The sequence below is a fragment of the Rhynchophorus ferrugineus genome, unplaced genomic scaffold, assembly GCF_030347505.1.
Source record: "Rhynchophorus ferrugineus isolate W39M unplaced genomic scaffold, kcgeb_rfMv2 rfM1, whole genome shotgun sequence".
Taxonomy (NCBI): Eukaryota; Metazoa; Arthropoda; class Insecta; order Coleoptera; family Curculionidae; genus Rhynchophorus; species Rhynchophorus ferrugineus.
Genome location: NW_027472580.1, coordinates 20,520,672 through 20,534,956, shown reverse-complemented (window position 1 = coordinate 20,534,956; position 14,285 = coordinate 20,520,672).

Sequence of the window (14,285 nt, the reverse complement as noted above, 5' to 3'; positions counted from 1 at the left end):
GTAAATTTGATTTTGATTGGTTTGTTTGAGAATAATTATCATTGTTAATAGCTAATATTATTATTGAAAATAAGTAGAAAATCTTCCAGATGACAAACAATTAGAGAACAATACTTCCAAAAACGATGATACATCCGTTTTTTGTGACACTATTATAGAATGAGAAAACTATAATTTTTTGTAAACCGTATCTGCCGAACAGAGCTTTTCAAATATAAAATACAAAATAATTTTCTGACTATAAATTAGTTTTTTATTTTACTTTCTACCTTTATAGTGTTGTTTAATTCTAATATTATTTCTTCTTTTTAGTGTTTACATTTAGTTATTATAAGATTATATTATTACGAACCTTAATTTAAGGATTTTTAAACTGTTTCTTGTAGATTGTAAACTATTTCTTGTAATAGATTGCTTACTTTGTAACTATCCCTCTCCCTACCAGCATTAAACTGTACTACTTTTCCGGGCTTAATCGGCTATTCTTATTAGTAAATATTGTTTGGCAAATTAATTTTAGGTATTTTGATACTTAAATAATATCATATAAAAATTACACTCATACTAAAATAATTCAATTTTTTTTTTATACCTAAAAAGAAGTGTCTGACATATTATAAACAATCATAAATATGCCTGGCAATGAATTGAATATTCTTGTTGAGCCCATCAAAAGTCATTAATTATCCATTTTTAATTAATTTCAAAATTGCTTTTTGGAGGGAAAAAATACAGTTGAAGAAAAAACTTGGCTTGACGCCGAGTTTCTGGACACTGCTCCAGGAAAATCAACCATCAAGGATTGGTATGCTAAGTATATACGTGGTGAAATGAGCACCGAAGACGGTGAACGAAGTGGACGCCTAAAAGAGGTTGTTACCGACATAAACATTTAAAAATTCCACAAAATGATTTTTAATGACCGTAAATTGAAATTGAATGAAATAGCAGACGCTCTAAGGATATCAACTGAATGAGGATATTATATCATTCACGAATATTTGGGTATGAGAGAGCTCTGTGCAAAGAGGGCGCCGCGCGAGCTCACTTTTGACCAAAATCAACGACGAATTGATGATTCGGAGTAATGTTTAAGAGGATCAGCGTAATGAACCCGATTTTTTGCATCGATACGTGACAACGGGTGAAACATGGCTCCATCACTTCACTCTAAAGTCCAATCGACAGTCATCTGAGTAGACTGCACACGCTGAACCCGTTCTAAAGCGTGGGAAAACGCAACTGTATTTTGGGATGCGCATGGAATAATTTTCATTGACTACCTTGAAAAGGGAAGAACAATCAACAGCGACTGTTACATAGCGTCATTGGACCATTTGAAAGACGAAATCGCCGAAAAACCGCCGCATTTGAAGAAAAAGAAAGTGCTGCTTCACCAAGACAATGCACCGTGTCAAAAATCCATAAAATGGGCTTCGAGTTGCTTCCTCATCGACTGTAATCTCTAGATCTGGCCCTCAGTATCTATTTCCTATTCTCAGATCTCAAAAGAATGCTCGCTGGGAAGAAATTTTCGTCGAATGAAGAAGTGATCGCCGAAACTGACGCCTATTTTCAAGCAAAGGGCAAATCGTACTACAAAAATGGTATCGAAAAGTTGGAAATTATGTTGAAAAAAACTAACGATGGTAGGCCTGGTACATTTTAATTGACCTGTTACATCTGGAACGAATTTTAATAAACTAATTTCTTTAAAGGTCACTTGAGAATAATATAAAGCAACACTTTAAAGCATAAAATATTTTTTAGACAAAATAAAAATTATTTAAAAAATATTTACCTTTTACTAATTATACTATGCACATGAATTCATTTACAAAGTCATGTTAAATTAGGCAAAACCGTCATTTCAAAGTTTCCCCATTTCTGACCGGTACTGTAAATATAAGATTTATCCATGCAATTGTATAGGGGCCACGATGAAACCAGAAGCAGAAGGAGACCGTATCGGCGGTAAGTTCATGTCAGGTTTTTCAATACGCCAGAGAGCTGAAGGGATCTTAAATTGCGTCTTTGTTATGGGTTTCTGGGGGACGCGAGGGGAGGTGGTTTGATGTGTTTGACACGTGTTTCTAATAAGGACAGAGAAAAGGGAGCCCAAGACGTAGGTCAATGAGATTGTGTTATGTTGCGGAGGGAGTTCGGCTGACGATAAAAAACGTATGGAAAGAAACTGCGAATTGGAAGAATAAAAATGCCTGCGTTCTTTGTTGTTATATTTACAACTTTGTACAGCATCGTCCCAAAGTAAATTTGATTAAAACACAAAAAGAATATTGAAAACATATATATATATATATATATATATATATATATATATATATATATATATATATATATATATATATATACCCTTTTTACTTACGTAAAATAGTGTAAAGGAGTGGACCTAGTGTTTAACGTGGGGATCAGCATTAAGCCTACCGACTGGCGAGTGACCAACTTAGAAATCGTCCCAGAAGACAAGCGGTCTTACCCAGCCTAGGTTATTGGCGTGACTGAAATCATTTTGCTTGTCGGATTTTACACTTTTACCTAGAACAAACACAAATGCACCCGCCACTATCGCAACAGTAGGTGAACCGTCCTGTCGCCTTTACCACTGCGTCAACCAAGCCGGCTTGATTATGTTTAATATCAATATATGGAATAAATGTCAAGGATTTCGCCCATCCTAGGACGATACCCAATGGTCGGCAAGCAATCGGCAAGATTATACAGTCCTTGCAAAAGAACAGCGAATTCACGTCATCACAACGTCGAATGTATTGCCTATTGAGATTTGGAAATTCATTTTAAAATTAGACTGCATTTTTCCGTCCCTAGTTAAAAATAGATATAACGCTGTCTGATGTATCCGAACGTCCTATGACCAAAATATTTGAAAATATGAATAGAGGTATAATGTTAGATACACCAAAAAAAACACACAAAAAGATCACTTTAAATATATGAATTTTATGAAAAATGTGTATTTTTTGTGATGTTGTGTTCTCGATATAATCATAATTTAATACAACAATTTCAGAGGCAACAGTTAACCTGGGAAGTGTTCTCAGGAAACTCAGGAATATGCAGTTCTTTGGGAGACAACTGTTTCAAAATATCACTCGATAAGTATAAATAAATACTTAAATTTGAACACTTAAATTTATTTTTGTATCAGTTTGGATGAATTCCATCAGACACAGAAAATGAAATTGAAAAATGGTGGAATTGTATGTTACTAATAAAAATAAAATATATTCATTGGATGTAAACTTTTTAATTAAGTGGGTTAGTCTAACGTAAATATAATAAAGCAACCCTACACTACAAACTGTTGTGGCTGTAGTTTAAGTTCTTCAAAAAGATAACTGTTATATGTAAAATACTATGTCAAAATATTATATGTTACATGTCAAAACCAAAACAAACGAAAAGTCAATTTTGGTTGGTAATGTCGCCAGGTTGTGACGTCATATATCTTGATAACGTAAGTTAACTCTTATTTTGGAAGGATTATAGGTCATTTTTAAAATTGACCAAATATTGTATTAGATATTGGAGGTTAGCGAAAGAGACCTTGATATAAAAATAGCCTAAAGAACAATAAAAGGTATAAATAACGCACGTATCAAATTGTGCCAATAAATTATTAAATTTCCTGTATTAATAAATAAGTAATGGTATGTTCATATATTACTATCAAACACTTAAGTAATCAAACAGCAAGAGTTAAATCTACCATCCCCAAAATCAAAAAAATGAGTTGGAGTTTCCTCTAGCCTAAGAACTTCTTCATGCTAACGATGATCAGTCACAAGATTTAGCAATTACGCCAATAATTGATAATCTAAAAAGTTCCCTATCGTCGTTCATCGTCATTTAGAGTACTAGCAAATGTGCAGTCTATTCTAATTATTGAACCGGCTGGACCTATTGACGTGTATAAAAAGTATAAAATTATGGGTGCAGAAAAGAAGCAAGTTGGGAAAGATCAAAGAGTAGCAAGAGAAAAAGGACAGAAGTGTAAAAAACTAAGATAGCAGGAAACATAACTCATGTTCGAGTTGACCCATAAAGTTTTCAAAAGGTCTCCAATCTCTAACAATCTATTCCCCGCAAAACAACTGTTATTACAATTTATGTAATTAATCATTGCTCGCTATTTACTTATGTTGCTGCGCTAAAACTCTAAAACGAGGACCCTGGTGCAAAGTTTTGTTTTGCCCAATATCCAGAGGGAGCCATAATGGGTCATTCAAGTAATTTGATTGGCCAATTTAAATCATCAATATAGGCACCTGTAAGAAAAATATTTTACTGTGAGGACATTTGATTGGCTCATTAGTAATGCTTGGCACGTAACAGCCTTGACGTCATGTTTAAATGGCCAATGAAATTTAATTAAAAAACAATTTTTTCTGAAATAAATTTATTAAATTAAATTCAATATAATATAATATTTAAAAATAAATACATATAAATATAATCTGTAAAAATAAATAAATATAAATATAATATGAAAATAAATATATCTATAAAATATAAATATTATATACACATATATAAAACCATAAGCAAAAAACTTTGGTGCATTGCAAATCAAAATTATCCCTTCCATCTCTCCGTCAGTACTTTTAATTATTTATCCGAAAGATCATTATGAAATGTACAATTGAAGGGTTTTAAATTTACTTTTTTTTAAGCATTTGACAAAAATTTTGTTATATTATTGACGTGGCAAAATCGATGAATAAAATAAGATACAGCTCAAAGACCTACTAACAGTATATTAAAACAATTTTGTTGGAGTCTGGGGCACGAGATATTGTCTTGCCTGTATAAAATCAGTCTCAATTTGTGGGTCTACTGATTTATTCATAATTGTATGTAAACAAAAATCACACTTAATTTCTTTTTTAAAAAGTTTTACTAAATAACCTGAGATGTACACTACGATACAACGTAAAACTTTGTTTGCTCTTATAGGAACATCTAGACTAAAGTTAGAGTCAAGTAATTAACAGTAAGAATGAGCAGAAAGGGGGATACTAGCTGAATGAATACAAACTTTACCACTACCTTCCGGAGATTGTTCAAATGTCGAACACCCTGGTTGTGGACATGGATCGATGAAAATAGGCACTACAAATATAGTAAAACCGTTTAGAAATTAATGGTAACAATTATGAAGAGAAATGTGACTGACTCCTTCAATTTACCTTCCATATAATTTTGATTTTGATCCACTTCCATTTGTACATATTCTAAATCACAAAAAAATGGATCACAAAAATGTCTCACATGGTAACGATAATAAATCTGTTTCATGTTTAACCCAACCAGTTTAGGATATTTAATGTTCTCTACTCATTTCTTAAAGATCGCTTTTTTAACGGAAACGATGATGCATTTCCTCACTATCTGTGCATCCGGGCACTTCCTAGAACGAGAACGCATTTCAACTACCGACTTGTATATAGTAATAAAATAAAATAATTTAATGTATAAACATTATAAAAAGCTAACTACACTGTTCTCTATATAGGGCACACTGAAAATTGCGTGCAAAATTAATTAAATTAATGAATGAACCATGAAATGAACCAATCAGATTCCATCGCGGCTCTTAGCATAACGAATAAAACAAGTAATGTATTAAAAGTAGCGACATCTACATGTTGGACGTCGCGAAACATTTCTCCAAAATTTCCTATAAAGTTAAATCTCTATTTCTCTATGGCGCTAAACCGACTAAAACAACAAAGTATGTCTCCACTCGAATCATGTTTGAATGAATGAATTGCTGATACCAGATGAAATGATTGAAATTGTATGCACTCAGATCAACCAAAAAATAAAAGAATATTTAGAAAAATGCAAAATACCTAACTTTTTTTTAAAATACGTTTCAACAAAAATATTTTTTTTTAAAAATACTACAAACTATTACCAACTTCCAATACACTTAGCATTTAAAAACACAGAAACAATACAGACATATAATAAAATAAACTCTGGTTTTACGATGATAATTAAATCTCTAAAGGGCCATTAAAAACTGTTTACAAATATTTTAATTAAACTGCCTCAAAACCACACATGTTAAAGTCATAAAATAAACACAAAAAATAAACAAACGTTATTCCTCTAATTGCTACGAAATTATTATTTTCGACTATTAACGCGGGTTTTTGGTAGAATTATTTTATTAATTGATTGATCATATATAAATATATGCGTTTAGTACAAAAGATAATTAACATTCCCATTATTTATATCATCGTTTCGATAAATTATAATTTAGCTGAAAAATTATGCACGCCCGAAAGACTACACGCAAAATCGGCCTGGCCAAAATCAATATCCTATTATCTATTAATTAAACTTAATTAGCGTTTTCACCGCGATAAGCCGGTTCGAGTTAAAAATACAATGGAATAAAGGCGGAATTCGCTATTAGGCACTAAATTATTCGTATATTAACAGAGCTTTAATCTATTTAGTTAGCGTTTGGGTCTGTGATCTATTAGGTTAGGTGGTTGAAAAGGTCTAATCGGCAGGAATGTTTGCAGAGAAAACGTAGAGAACGAGATCTTGGTGTATTTTTCGAATTTATCTTTACTTAATTTATCTTTTCTTAGGGTAATTTGTAAAAAATGTGTTGTTTTAAGATCAGACAATACTTTCTTTCTCATTTTATTCTAATTAAAAAGAGATGCTATACGATCGAACATGTAACCGAAAAAGCCTACAACATTCGTCTGGTTGTCAAACGTCTGCAAACGCAAACGTTTTGGCGCGTTGTTTGTTTCGATAAATTTCAAATCGCTGCTTGTTATTATTCTGATTGAAAACGCCGAAGCTATTACATAGTGAGAGTCAGAAACTAAATGCGTTTCCAATCAGTTACTTCAAACACGAACGAGATAATGGATGTCCCTTCTTGTCAGTAAAATGCGAAATAAGTAATATAGACACTGTTAAGTACTAAGATGCTGAGGTTTTTATTGGAAATATTTTTAGCACAGCTAACAGGTCAATTGAAAAGTCCCCGGCCTAGCATAGTAAAACACATTCTTTGGCAAAATTAGTTTTTTCATTCAACATAATTCCCTTCAAGGGCGATACACTGATTATAGAGATCCTTCAACTTTTCTATGCCATTTTTGTAGTACGATTTGTCCTTTGCTTCAAAACAGGCCTTAGTTTCGGCGATTACCTCTTCATTCGACGAAAATTTCTTCCCAGCGAGCATTCTTTTGAGATCTGAGAACAGGAAATAATCGCTGGGAACCAGATCTGGATAATACGGTAGATGAGGAAGAAATTCGAAGAACAATTCATGGATTTTTGCCATCGTTTTCACTAACTTACGTGATACGGCGCATTGTCTTGATGAAGCAGCACTTCCTTTTTCTTCAAATGCGACCGTTTTGCGATTTCGTCCTTCAATAACGCTATCTAATAATCGCTGTTGATGATCCTTCCTTTTTCAAGGTAGTCAATGAAAATTACTCCATGTGCATCCCAAAATACAGACTCCATAACCTTGCTAGCCAATTGTTGCGTTTTCCCACGCTTTGGACCGGTTTCATTATGTGCAGTCCACTTAGATGACTGTCGATTGGACTTCGGAGTAAAATGATTGAGCCATGTTTCATCTATTGTCACATATCGACGCAAAAACTCGGGTATATTACGCTTGATAATCTTAGAACACTTCTCCGAATCATCAACTCGTCGTTGTTTTTGATCAGAAGTGAGCTGGCGCGGCACCCACTTTGCACAGAGCTTTCTCATGCTCAAATATTCGTGAATGATATGATATACACGTTTAGTTGATATCTTTAGAGTGTCTGCTATTTTATTCAATTCCAATTTACGGTCATTCAAAATCATTTTATGGATTTTTAAAATGTTTTCGTCGGTAACAATCTCTTTTGGGCGTCCACTAAGTTCACCGTCTTCGATGCTCATTTCACCACATCTAAACTTAGCATGCCAATCCTTGATGGTTGATTTTCCTGAGGCAGTGTCCGGAAACTCGCCATCAAACCAAGTTTTTGTTTCAACTGTATTTCTTCCCTTCAAACAGCAATATTTTATGAACACACGATATTCCTTTTTATAAATTTTTCCACAATAACAAAATTTGCTTCACTCAAAATGCTATAATTCACAAACTAATAATCTGACAGCTTTTAAATTTATACACGCATCTTTTGAGGGTTAGTGCTAACTAACAAACATATGGATTTAATTCTAGTAGTGCGATCTGTGTGTCAGGCTGGGGACTTTTCAATTACCTATTACACTGTGACTAAAATAACTCAAAAAATAAATAATAATATATACATTCTATAACAATCTTACATTCACTGAAAAGAAACTGTCCCCATACGAAGTGGGCGAGGAATAAACATGACCATGGTGGTAGCTCTATCAAAGGTTAAATTTAGAAGACGTATAAAAATAGTGAGTAATTTTTTCAATATAAACATAATTTAATACAGTACAATTACCTCAAGAGAAACTATTAGTCTGGTAGGTATCCATAGAAAATTTAAATGATGTAAAGATGAGTTGCTTATAAAAAAATCCAATTTTTAAAACTGTAGCGACCGCTACGACCCTCTAGGTCACCACGCATTCACCTACAGCAAGCTCAAAGGTTGGCAACGCCGGTAGATTGGTACCATGCGGTTTCTGGCTATAAAAAACCACCACGACGACGTCTCGCTCTCTTTTCTTTTCTCTACCCCCTTGTAACAGTGCCACTTCCACAGCGCTACCGTACATCCTTTACCTTAACCTAATATCCTGTCCACTCTTCCGTCGACTACATGAATCATTCAATAATAAAATAAATTAACAAGTAATAATTCAACCTGTGTTTTCAGTTCCCTTTCGAATTCCTTCCACAAAATTGTAGTGAGAAGTGAGTGAACATTACTACAATTGGTAATGTGATCAAAGTGCCTAACAGGTAAACCAGCTGAACATAAGCCATTCGGGAGATGCCTGACATGCACATGGAAGGATAGTACGAGGAATGGCACCCATCAAGATCACATGGTCAACGTTATCCCACGAGGGTAGCCTGATGAACGAAAACCATAGAAATTCATGCCTGATAAACATCAATATATGAAGGGTATATACCCTTGCATCACGAAACGGGACGCGTAAAGTACAACGCTTATAGGTACCCTCAAACAAATCGGAACTCTCCAAGATGAACGACGTTCTGTTACAAGTTCGATGGCAGCTGATCCCGTAAAACTTCTCACTCAGGGTGGAATCCCCATCTCATAAGTAGTCCCTAGGCGATTCATTGCGTAATTGCGGGTGCAATCCGAAACCACATAGAGGTACGTTTCACGGCAGCTTCACTAGGAAGGGAGTGATATAGCGACCGCTACGAGCCTTTAGACCACCACGCATTCACCTGCAGCAAGTTCAAAAGTTGGCAACGCTGGTGGATTGGTACCATGCAGTTCCCGGCTATAAAAAGCCACCACGACAAAGGCGCTCTCTTTTCTTTCCTCTACCCCCTTGTAACAGTATCACTTCCACAGCGCTACCGTACTTCCTTTACCTTAACCTAATATCCTGTCGATTCTCCCGTCGACCACATGTATCAATCAATATTAAACTAAACAAGTATTAATTCAACCATTGTTTTCAGTTCCCGTGCGTATTCCTTCCACAAAATAGTAGTGAGTGTTCAGACAAACAATCACATCGACAGCCACACATTCCGACCGACCAGACGAATATTCCCACAAAACCATCAAAAAATCAAAACATTAAATTAAGGAAGATTCCACATAAAATTTCGTATTCGTAAATGAAAATTGGATAATCCAAAATGGTTGACCAAAATGACATGACAATAATAAAAATAGTGTAGTGAAAAACATCGATATACCTCTAATTTTTTATGAAACATTATTTTAACAAGTGTGGGAGGGATATCTCAAAATAAAAGTTCGATACGTTTGAAAAACTCTAGGTTAACGTATCGAACATTTTCCGCTTCACTCCTCATTTTCTGCAAAAAGACTCTCTGATGTCCGCGGGGGAGGTATCTCAAAACAAAAATTCGATACTCGAGGGTTTTATTACCGATGTTTTTATTCGAACACAACATTCTCTTTTACAACTATCAATATATTCTTGAAAGAAAATATCGAAAAATAATGAGCAGGAAAATGTCTATAAAATAATATCGATATTTTTTGGTAACCTCGACGAACACACCTATGCGTGGTAAATTTTTCAGTTGCCAAACAAAAACGCAACAGTCAACGAAACAACGATCGCTCGACCGTAATCGAGCGGGCCATCGATTTGCAATAAAGATTGACCGGTCGGCCGAAAGTTTGCCCATTTGCTCAAACATTATATCTGAACATGTTCGCCGTTTACGATCGTTATTTATTGTGACCCGCGTGATATACACGACCAAAAACAATAAAACGCTCGTTTGTTTATATTCCGTTTTGTTTCAATTTAAAGCCGTTTACATAGGCCCTCCGGATTTTTTTTAGTTATCCGAAGCAATTTATATTGTTTGTTTCCATTCTGTTCGGTAAAATTACGAGAGAAGGTTTTATTAAATTTTTTGTAATAACAAATACTAATTAATTACCTAAATACATGGTACATATAGGCCTATATAGGATTATATAATTAAGAGTCAATAAGTAGCCGGTCTAATGAAAATAGACGCATTTTTATACAGAAATTATATATATATATATAAATATATATATATATATATATAAATATATATATATATATACAAATTGGTAGCGGGACTTTTGCCCCACGGTGTACATAAATATTAAACATTTTGCAAGCTTAAAAAAGAATAATATTGAATTTACGATTTATGTAGCAACAGATATTACCACCAAACGCGAAAGTCATAATTTATTTAATTATATGCCACACTAGCGTAATACAAATGAATATCAGTGTCCCTTTTAAATAACCGGTCCGCAAATCGATTTATACGCCAAACATTTTTAGCGCGCTATTTTGCTTCAAATTGATGGCGTCAGTTTTTCCCTGATTATATCCTGACGTTAATTAAAAATAGTGTCTGGCAAAAAATATTTATAATTTGATTTATTTAGCGATGAATGCACAAACTCCGACACAAAATGGATATTGTGCAGTTTTCATTTTAAAAATAGTTGACGAGTTTTAATATTTCATATTTATCGACAGACGACAGTATTATCAGCTTATAACGGTTTTATAGCTGAATTCAATATTTTGGATAAACTAATTTACGTGATTTTTTTTTCTATCTTAGACAAAAAATAGCACTTCTTAGCAGTATTATTTTGGACGATCTATATATATTTTGCTCTAATGAATATTTCGCCAAGAAGTGTTATGTTTCTTTTATTCAAACAATATTGCTGTGCAAATTTCAATAATTGCTGAAACTCTCGATCGTTGGTCGACCGTTGTGATATCGAGATAAAAAATGACATCTGGTATATTTTTAAGTGGTTTAGCACGTTTTAATAATAGTTTCACCAATAATTTAGATTTGGCAGGTAGTAGTAATATAGGCCTACATAGCCCAAAATTTGTAGTAGAGAATACATGATTCAACCATTATTTCTTACGTATAATAGTTGATATTCCGGGTACATGTCCTTTCCTAGTAGTTAACTCACTCAAATCACTGTAACTTGTAAATTAGCTAGAAAGACATGACATTTTCCGGCATATATCGTTTGAGAGTCAGTACGGTCTGAAAATTATATGGGTATACCTACACTATCTCTGCTCGTTCTTGTGGCGTATAATTAATTATTCATAAAATGTGGACGTCTACACAACAGAATGGTTAAACAGAAAGTGAGCTGGACACCACATTACCAAGATGACGCGTAATCAAAATGGTAGCGAGACTTTTGCCCCACCTGTGACTACTGTATTCATACCTCACTAATTAGAAGGATTAACGGTTTTCAGTATGTTAATCTGTACAATGTGTATTTTTTGGCTAAGATAGAAAAAAAACACGTAAATTAATTTGTCTAAAATATTGAATTCAGCTATAAAACCGTTATAAGCTGATAATACTGTCGTCTGTCGATAAATATGAAATATTAAAACTCGTCAACTATTTTTAAAATGAAAACTGCACAATATCCATTTTGTGTCGGAGTTTGTGCATTCATCGCTAAATAAATCAAATTATAAATATTTTTTGCCAGACACTATTTTTAATTAACGTCAAGATATAATCAGGGAAAAACTGACGCCATCAATTTGAAGCAAAATAGCGCGTTAAAAATGTTTGGCATCGAATGGCTCTATAGGCGTATAAATCGATTTGCAGACCGGTTATTTAAAAGGGACACTGATATTCATTTGTATTACGCTAGTGTGGCATATAATTAAATAAATTATGACTTTCGCGTTTGGTGGTAATATCTGTTGCTACATAAATCGTAAATTCAATATTATTCTTTTTTAAGCTTGCAAAATGTTTAATATTTATGTACACCGTGGGGCAAAAGTCCCGCTACCAATTTGACTGGATATAACATTGGTCAAAGCAAAGATAAGTAAGTTTCGTTTGTATAAAAAGTTTATACGGTCTTTAATTATTTTTTTCGTTATGATTGAAAAATAATATCGGTTCAATGGTGACCGCGATTTGATTTTTCGTGACATCCTGCAACATCTGAGGCTGAATTTCTTCAATTTCGTGACGAATATTATATTTAAGACATTGACTCGTGGGGCTTATTCACATAAACTTTTCATTTTAAAAAAACACTATGAGAAAAACTCTGGTGCTGTTAAATCCGGAGATCTGACTGGTCATGCTAAATCGCAACTTCGCGAAATTAGTCTTCGTAGGAAAACGTCATTCAATAATTCAATTGATGAACGAGTTGTGTGTTGTGGCCCCATCTAGCTGAAACTACATGTCCTCTAGTCTTTGCTCAGCCATTTCAGGCACAATTTAATCAATTTAATTTTGTACGAAAACATGTTTAAATCAGTTGATATCAAAATTCGTCTTAAAGTGCGCGCAGAAATATGTAACTGAGAACCACATCTCCAAATTGATATTTCCGCAGATAGCAAAGCTATCGCGCACCAATGCCACATTTTCAGCGTTACGAGACGCCCGTTGTCTTCTAGAACGAGGCCTGTCTGCTGTCGTACCGTAGTGTTGAAAATTTGCATGTAAACGATAAATTGTGGTTTTGTGAGGAACTCGACAAATTAAGATATTTTTGACACAATTTCCGCTGAGTGGCAATAATGAAACGATTATTTTCAACAAATATTGCCATTATTTCTGCTCGTTCTTGTGGCGTATATTTAACCATAATAAAATTTGGACGAATACACAACACAATGGTTAAAGCGAAGTTAAGCCAAACGACACATAACCAAGATAGCGCCCAATCAAATTCCGTTTTACCAGTTCCAAAAGGTGTTTAAAGTCTTCACATTTACGCAAGATTTGAATTCATTGCCATTGGTGAGGTAAAATACCGCCAATAAAAAAAGTCCGCCAGCGTTTAGTATTAATAAAAACGAAGCTCGTTGTTGGCGGGAATAGTGATCAGGTACTATTTTTAGGTTAATTTTATGTTAATGTTATTCTTCAAATAGTTTATATATTTATTTATTAATTAATATAAAAAACTAGCCGCAGACAACATGACAATACGTGTATATATTACTGGTAAAATGTTATAAAGTTCGGTTAAAAAATATAAAATTTATAAAATGTTGCGTATAATGTATATAACTTAAAAATTTATTATTACAAATTTTGCAGATTGCTTCGGCATAAAAGAAAGTTTATCTTAAGTAATATGAAAAAGAAACTTGTTTGAATATACAGAAATGGTAAGAATAAAAAGTGGTCATATTTGTATACGTTTGTACTTTAAACTTTGTGATTTTGTGGATGTTTGTTTTTGAGTTTGTAGTGATTAATAAAAGGTTAAAGATGTCTGATGAAACCTTGATGTTAAAAGGCCATCATAAAAACTTAAATATATCCACTTTTCACTATGTCATCCTTATTTTGAGCCAAATAAATATTTTTGCGAAGAATATTCAAAAAATGTGTCATCCTGTTTAGAGTAAACGTGCTGGATAGCAAATAAAGTTTAGTAATGAAGAATTACAGCAATTACTCGATGAAGTAACCATGCCAGTCACTTCAAAAATTGTTAACAGAAGTGAATCATAAGCAGAATCAACTTATTTATCTA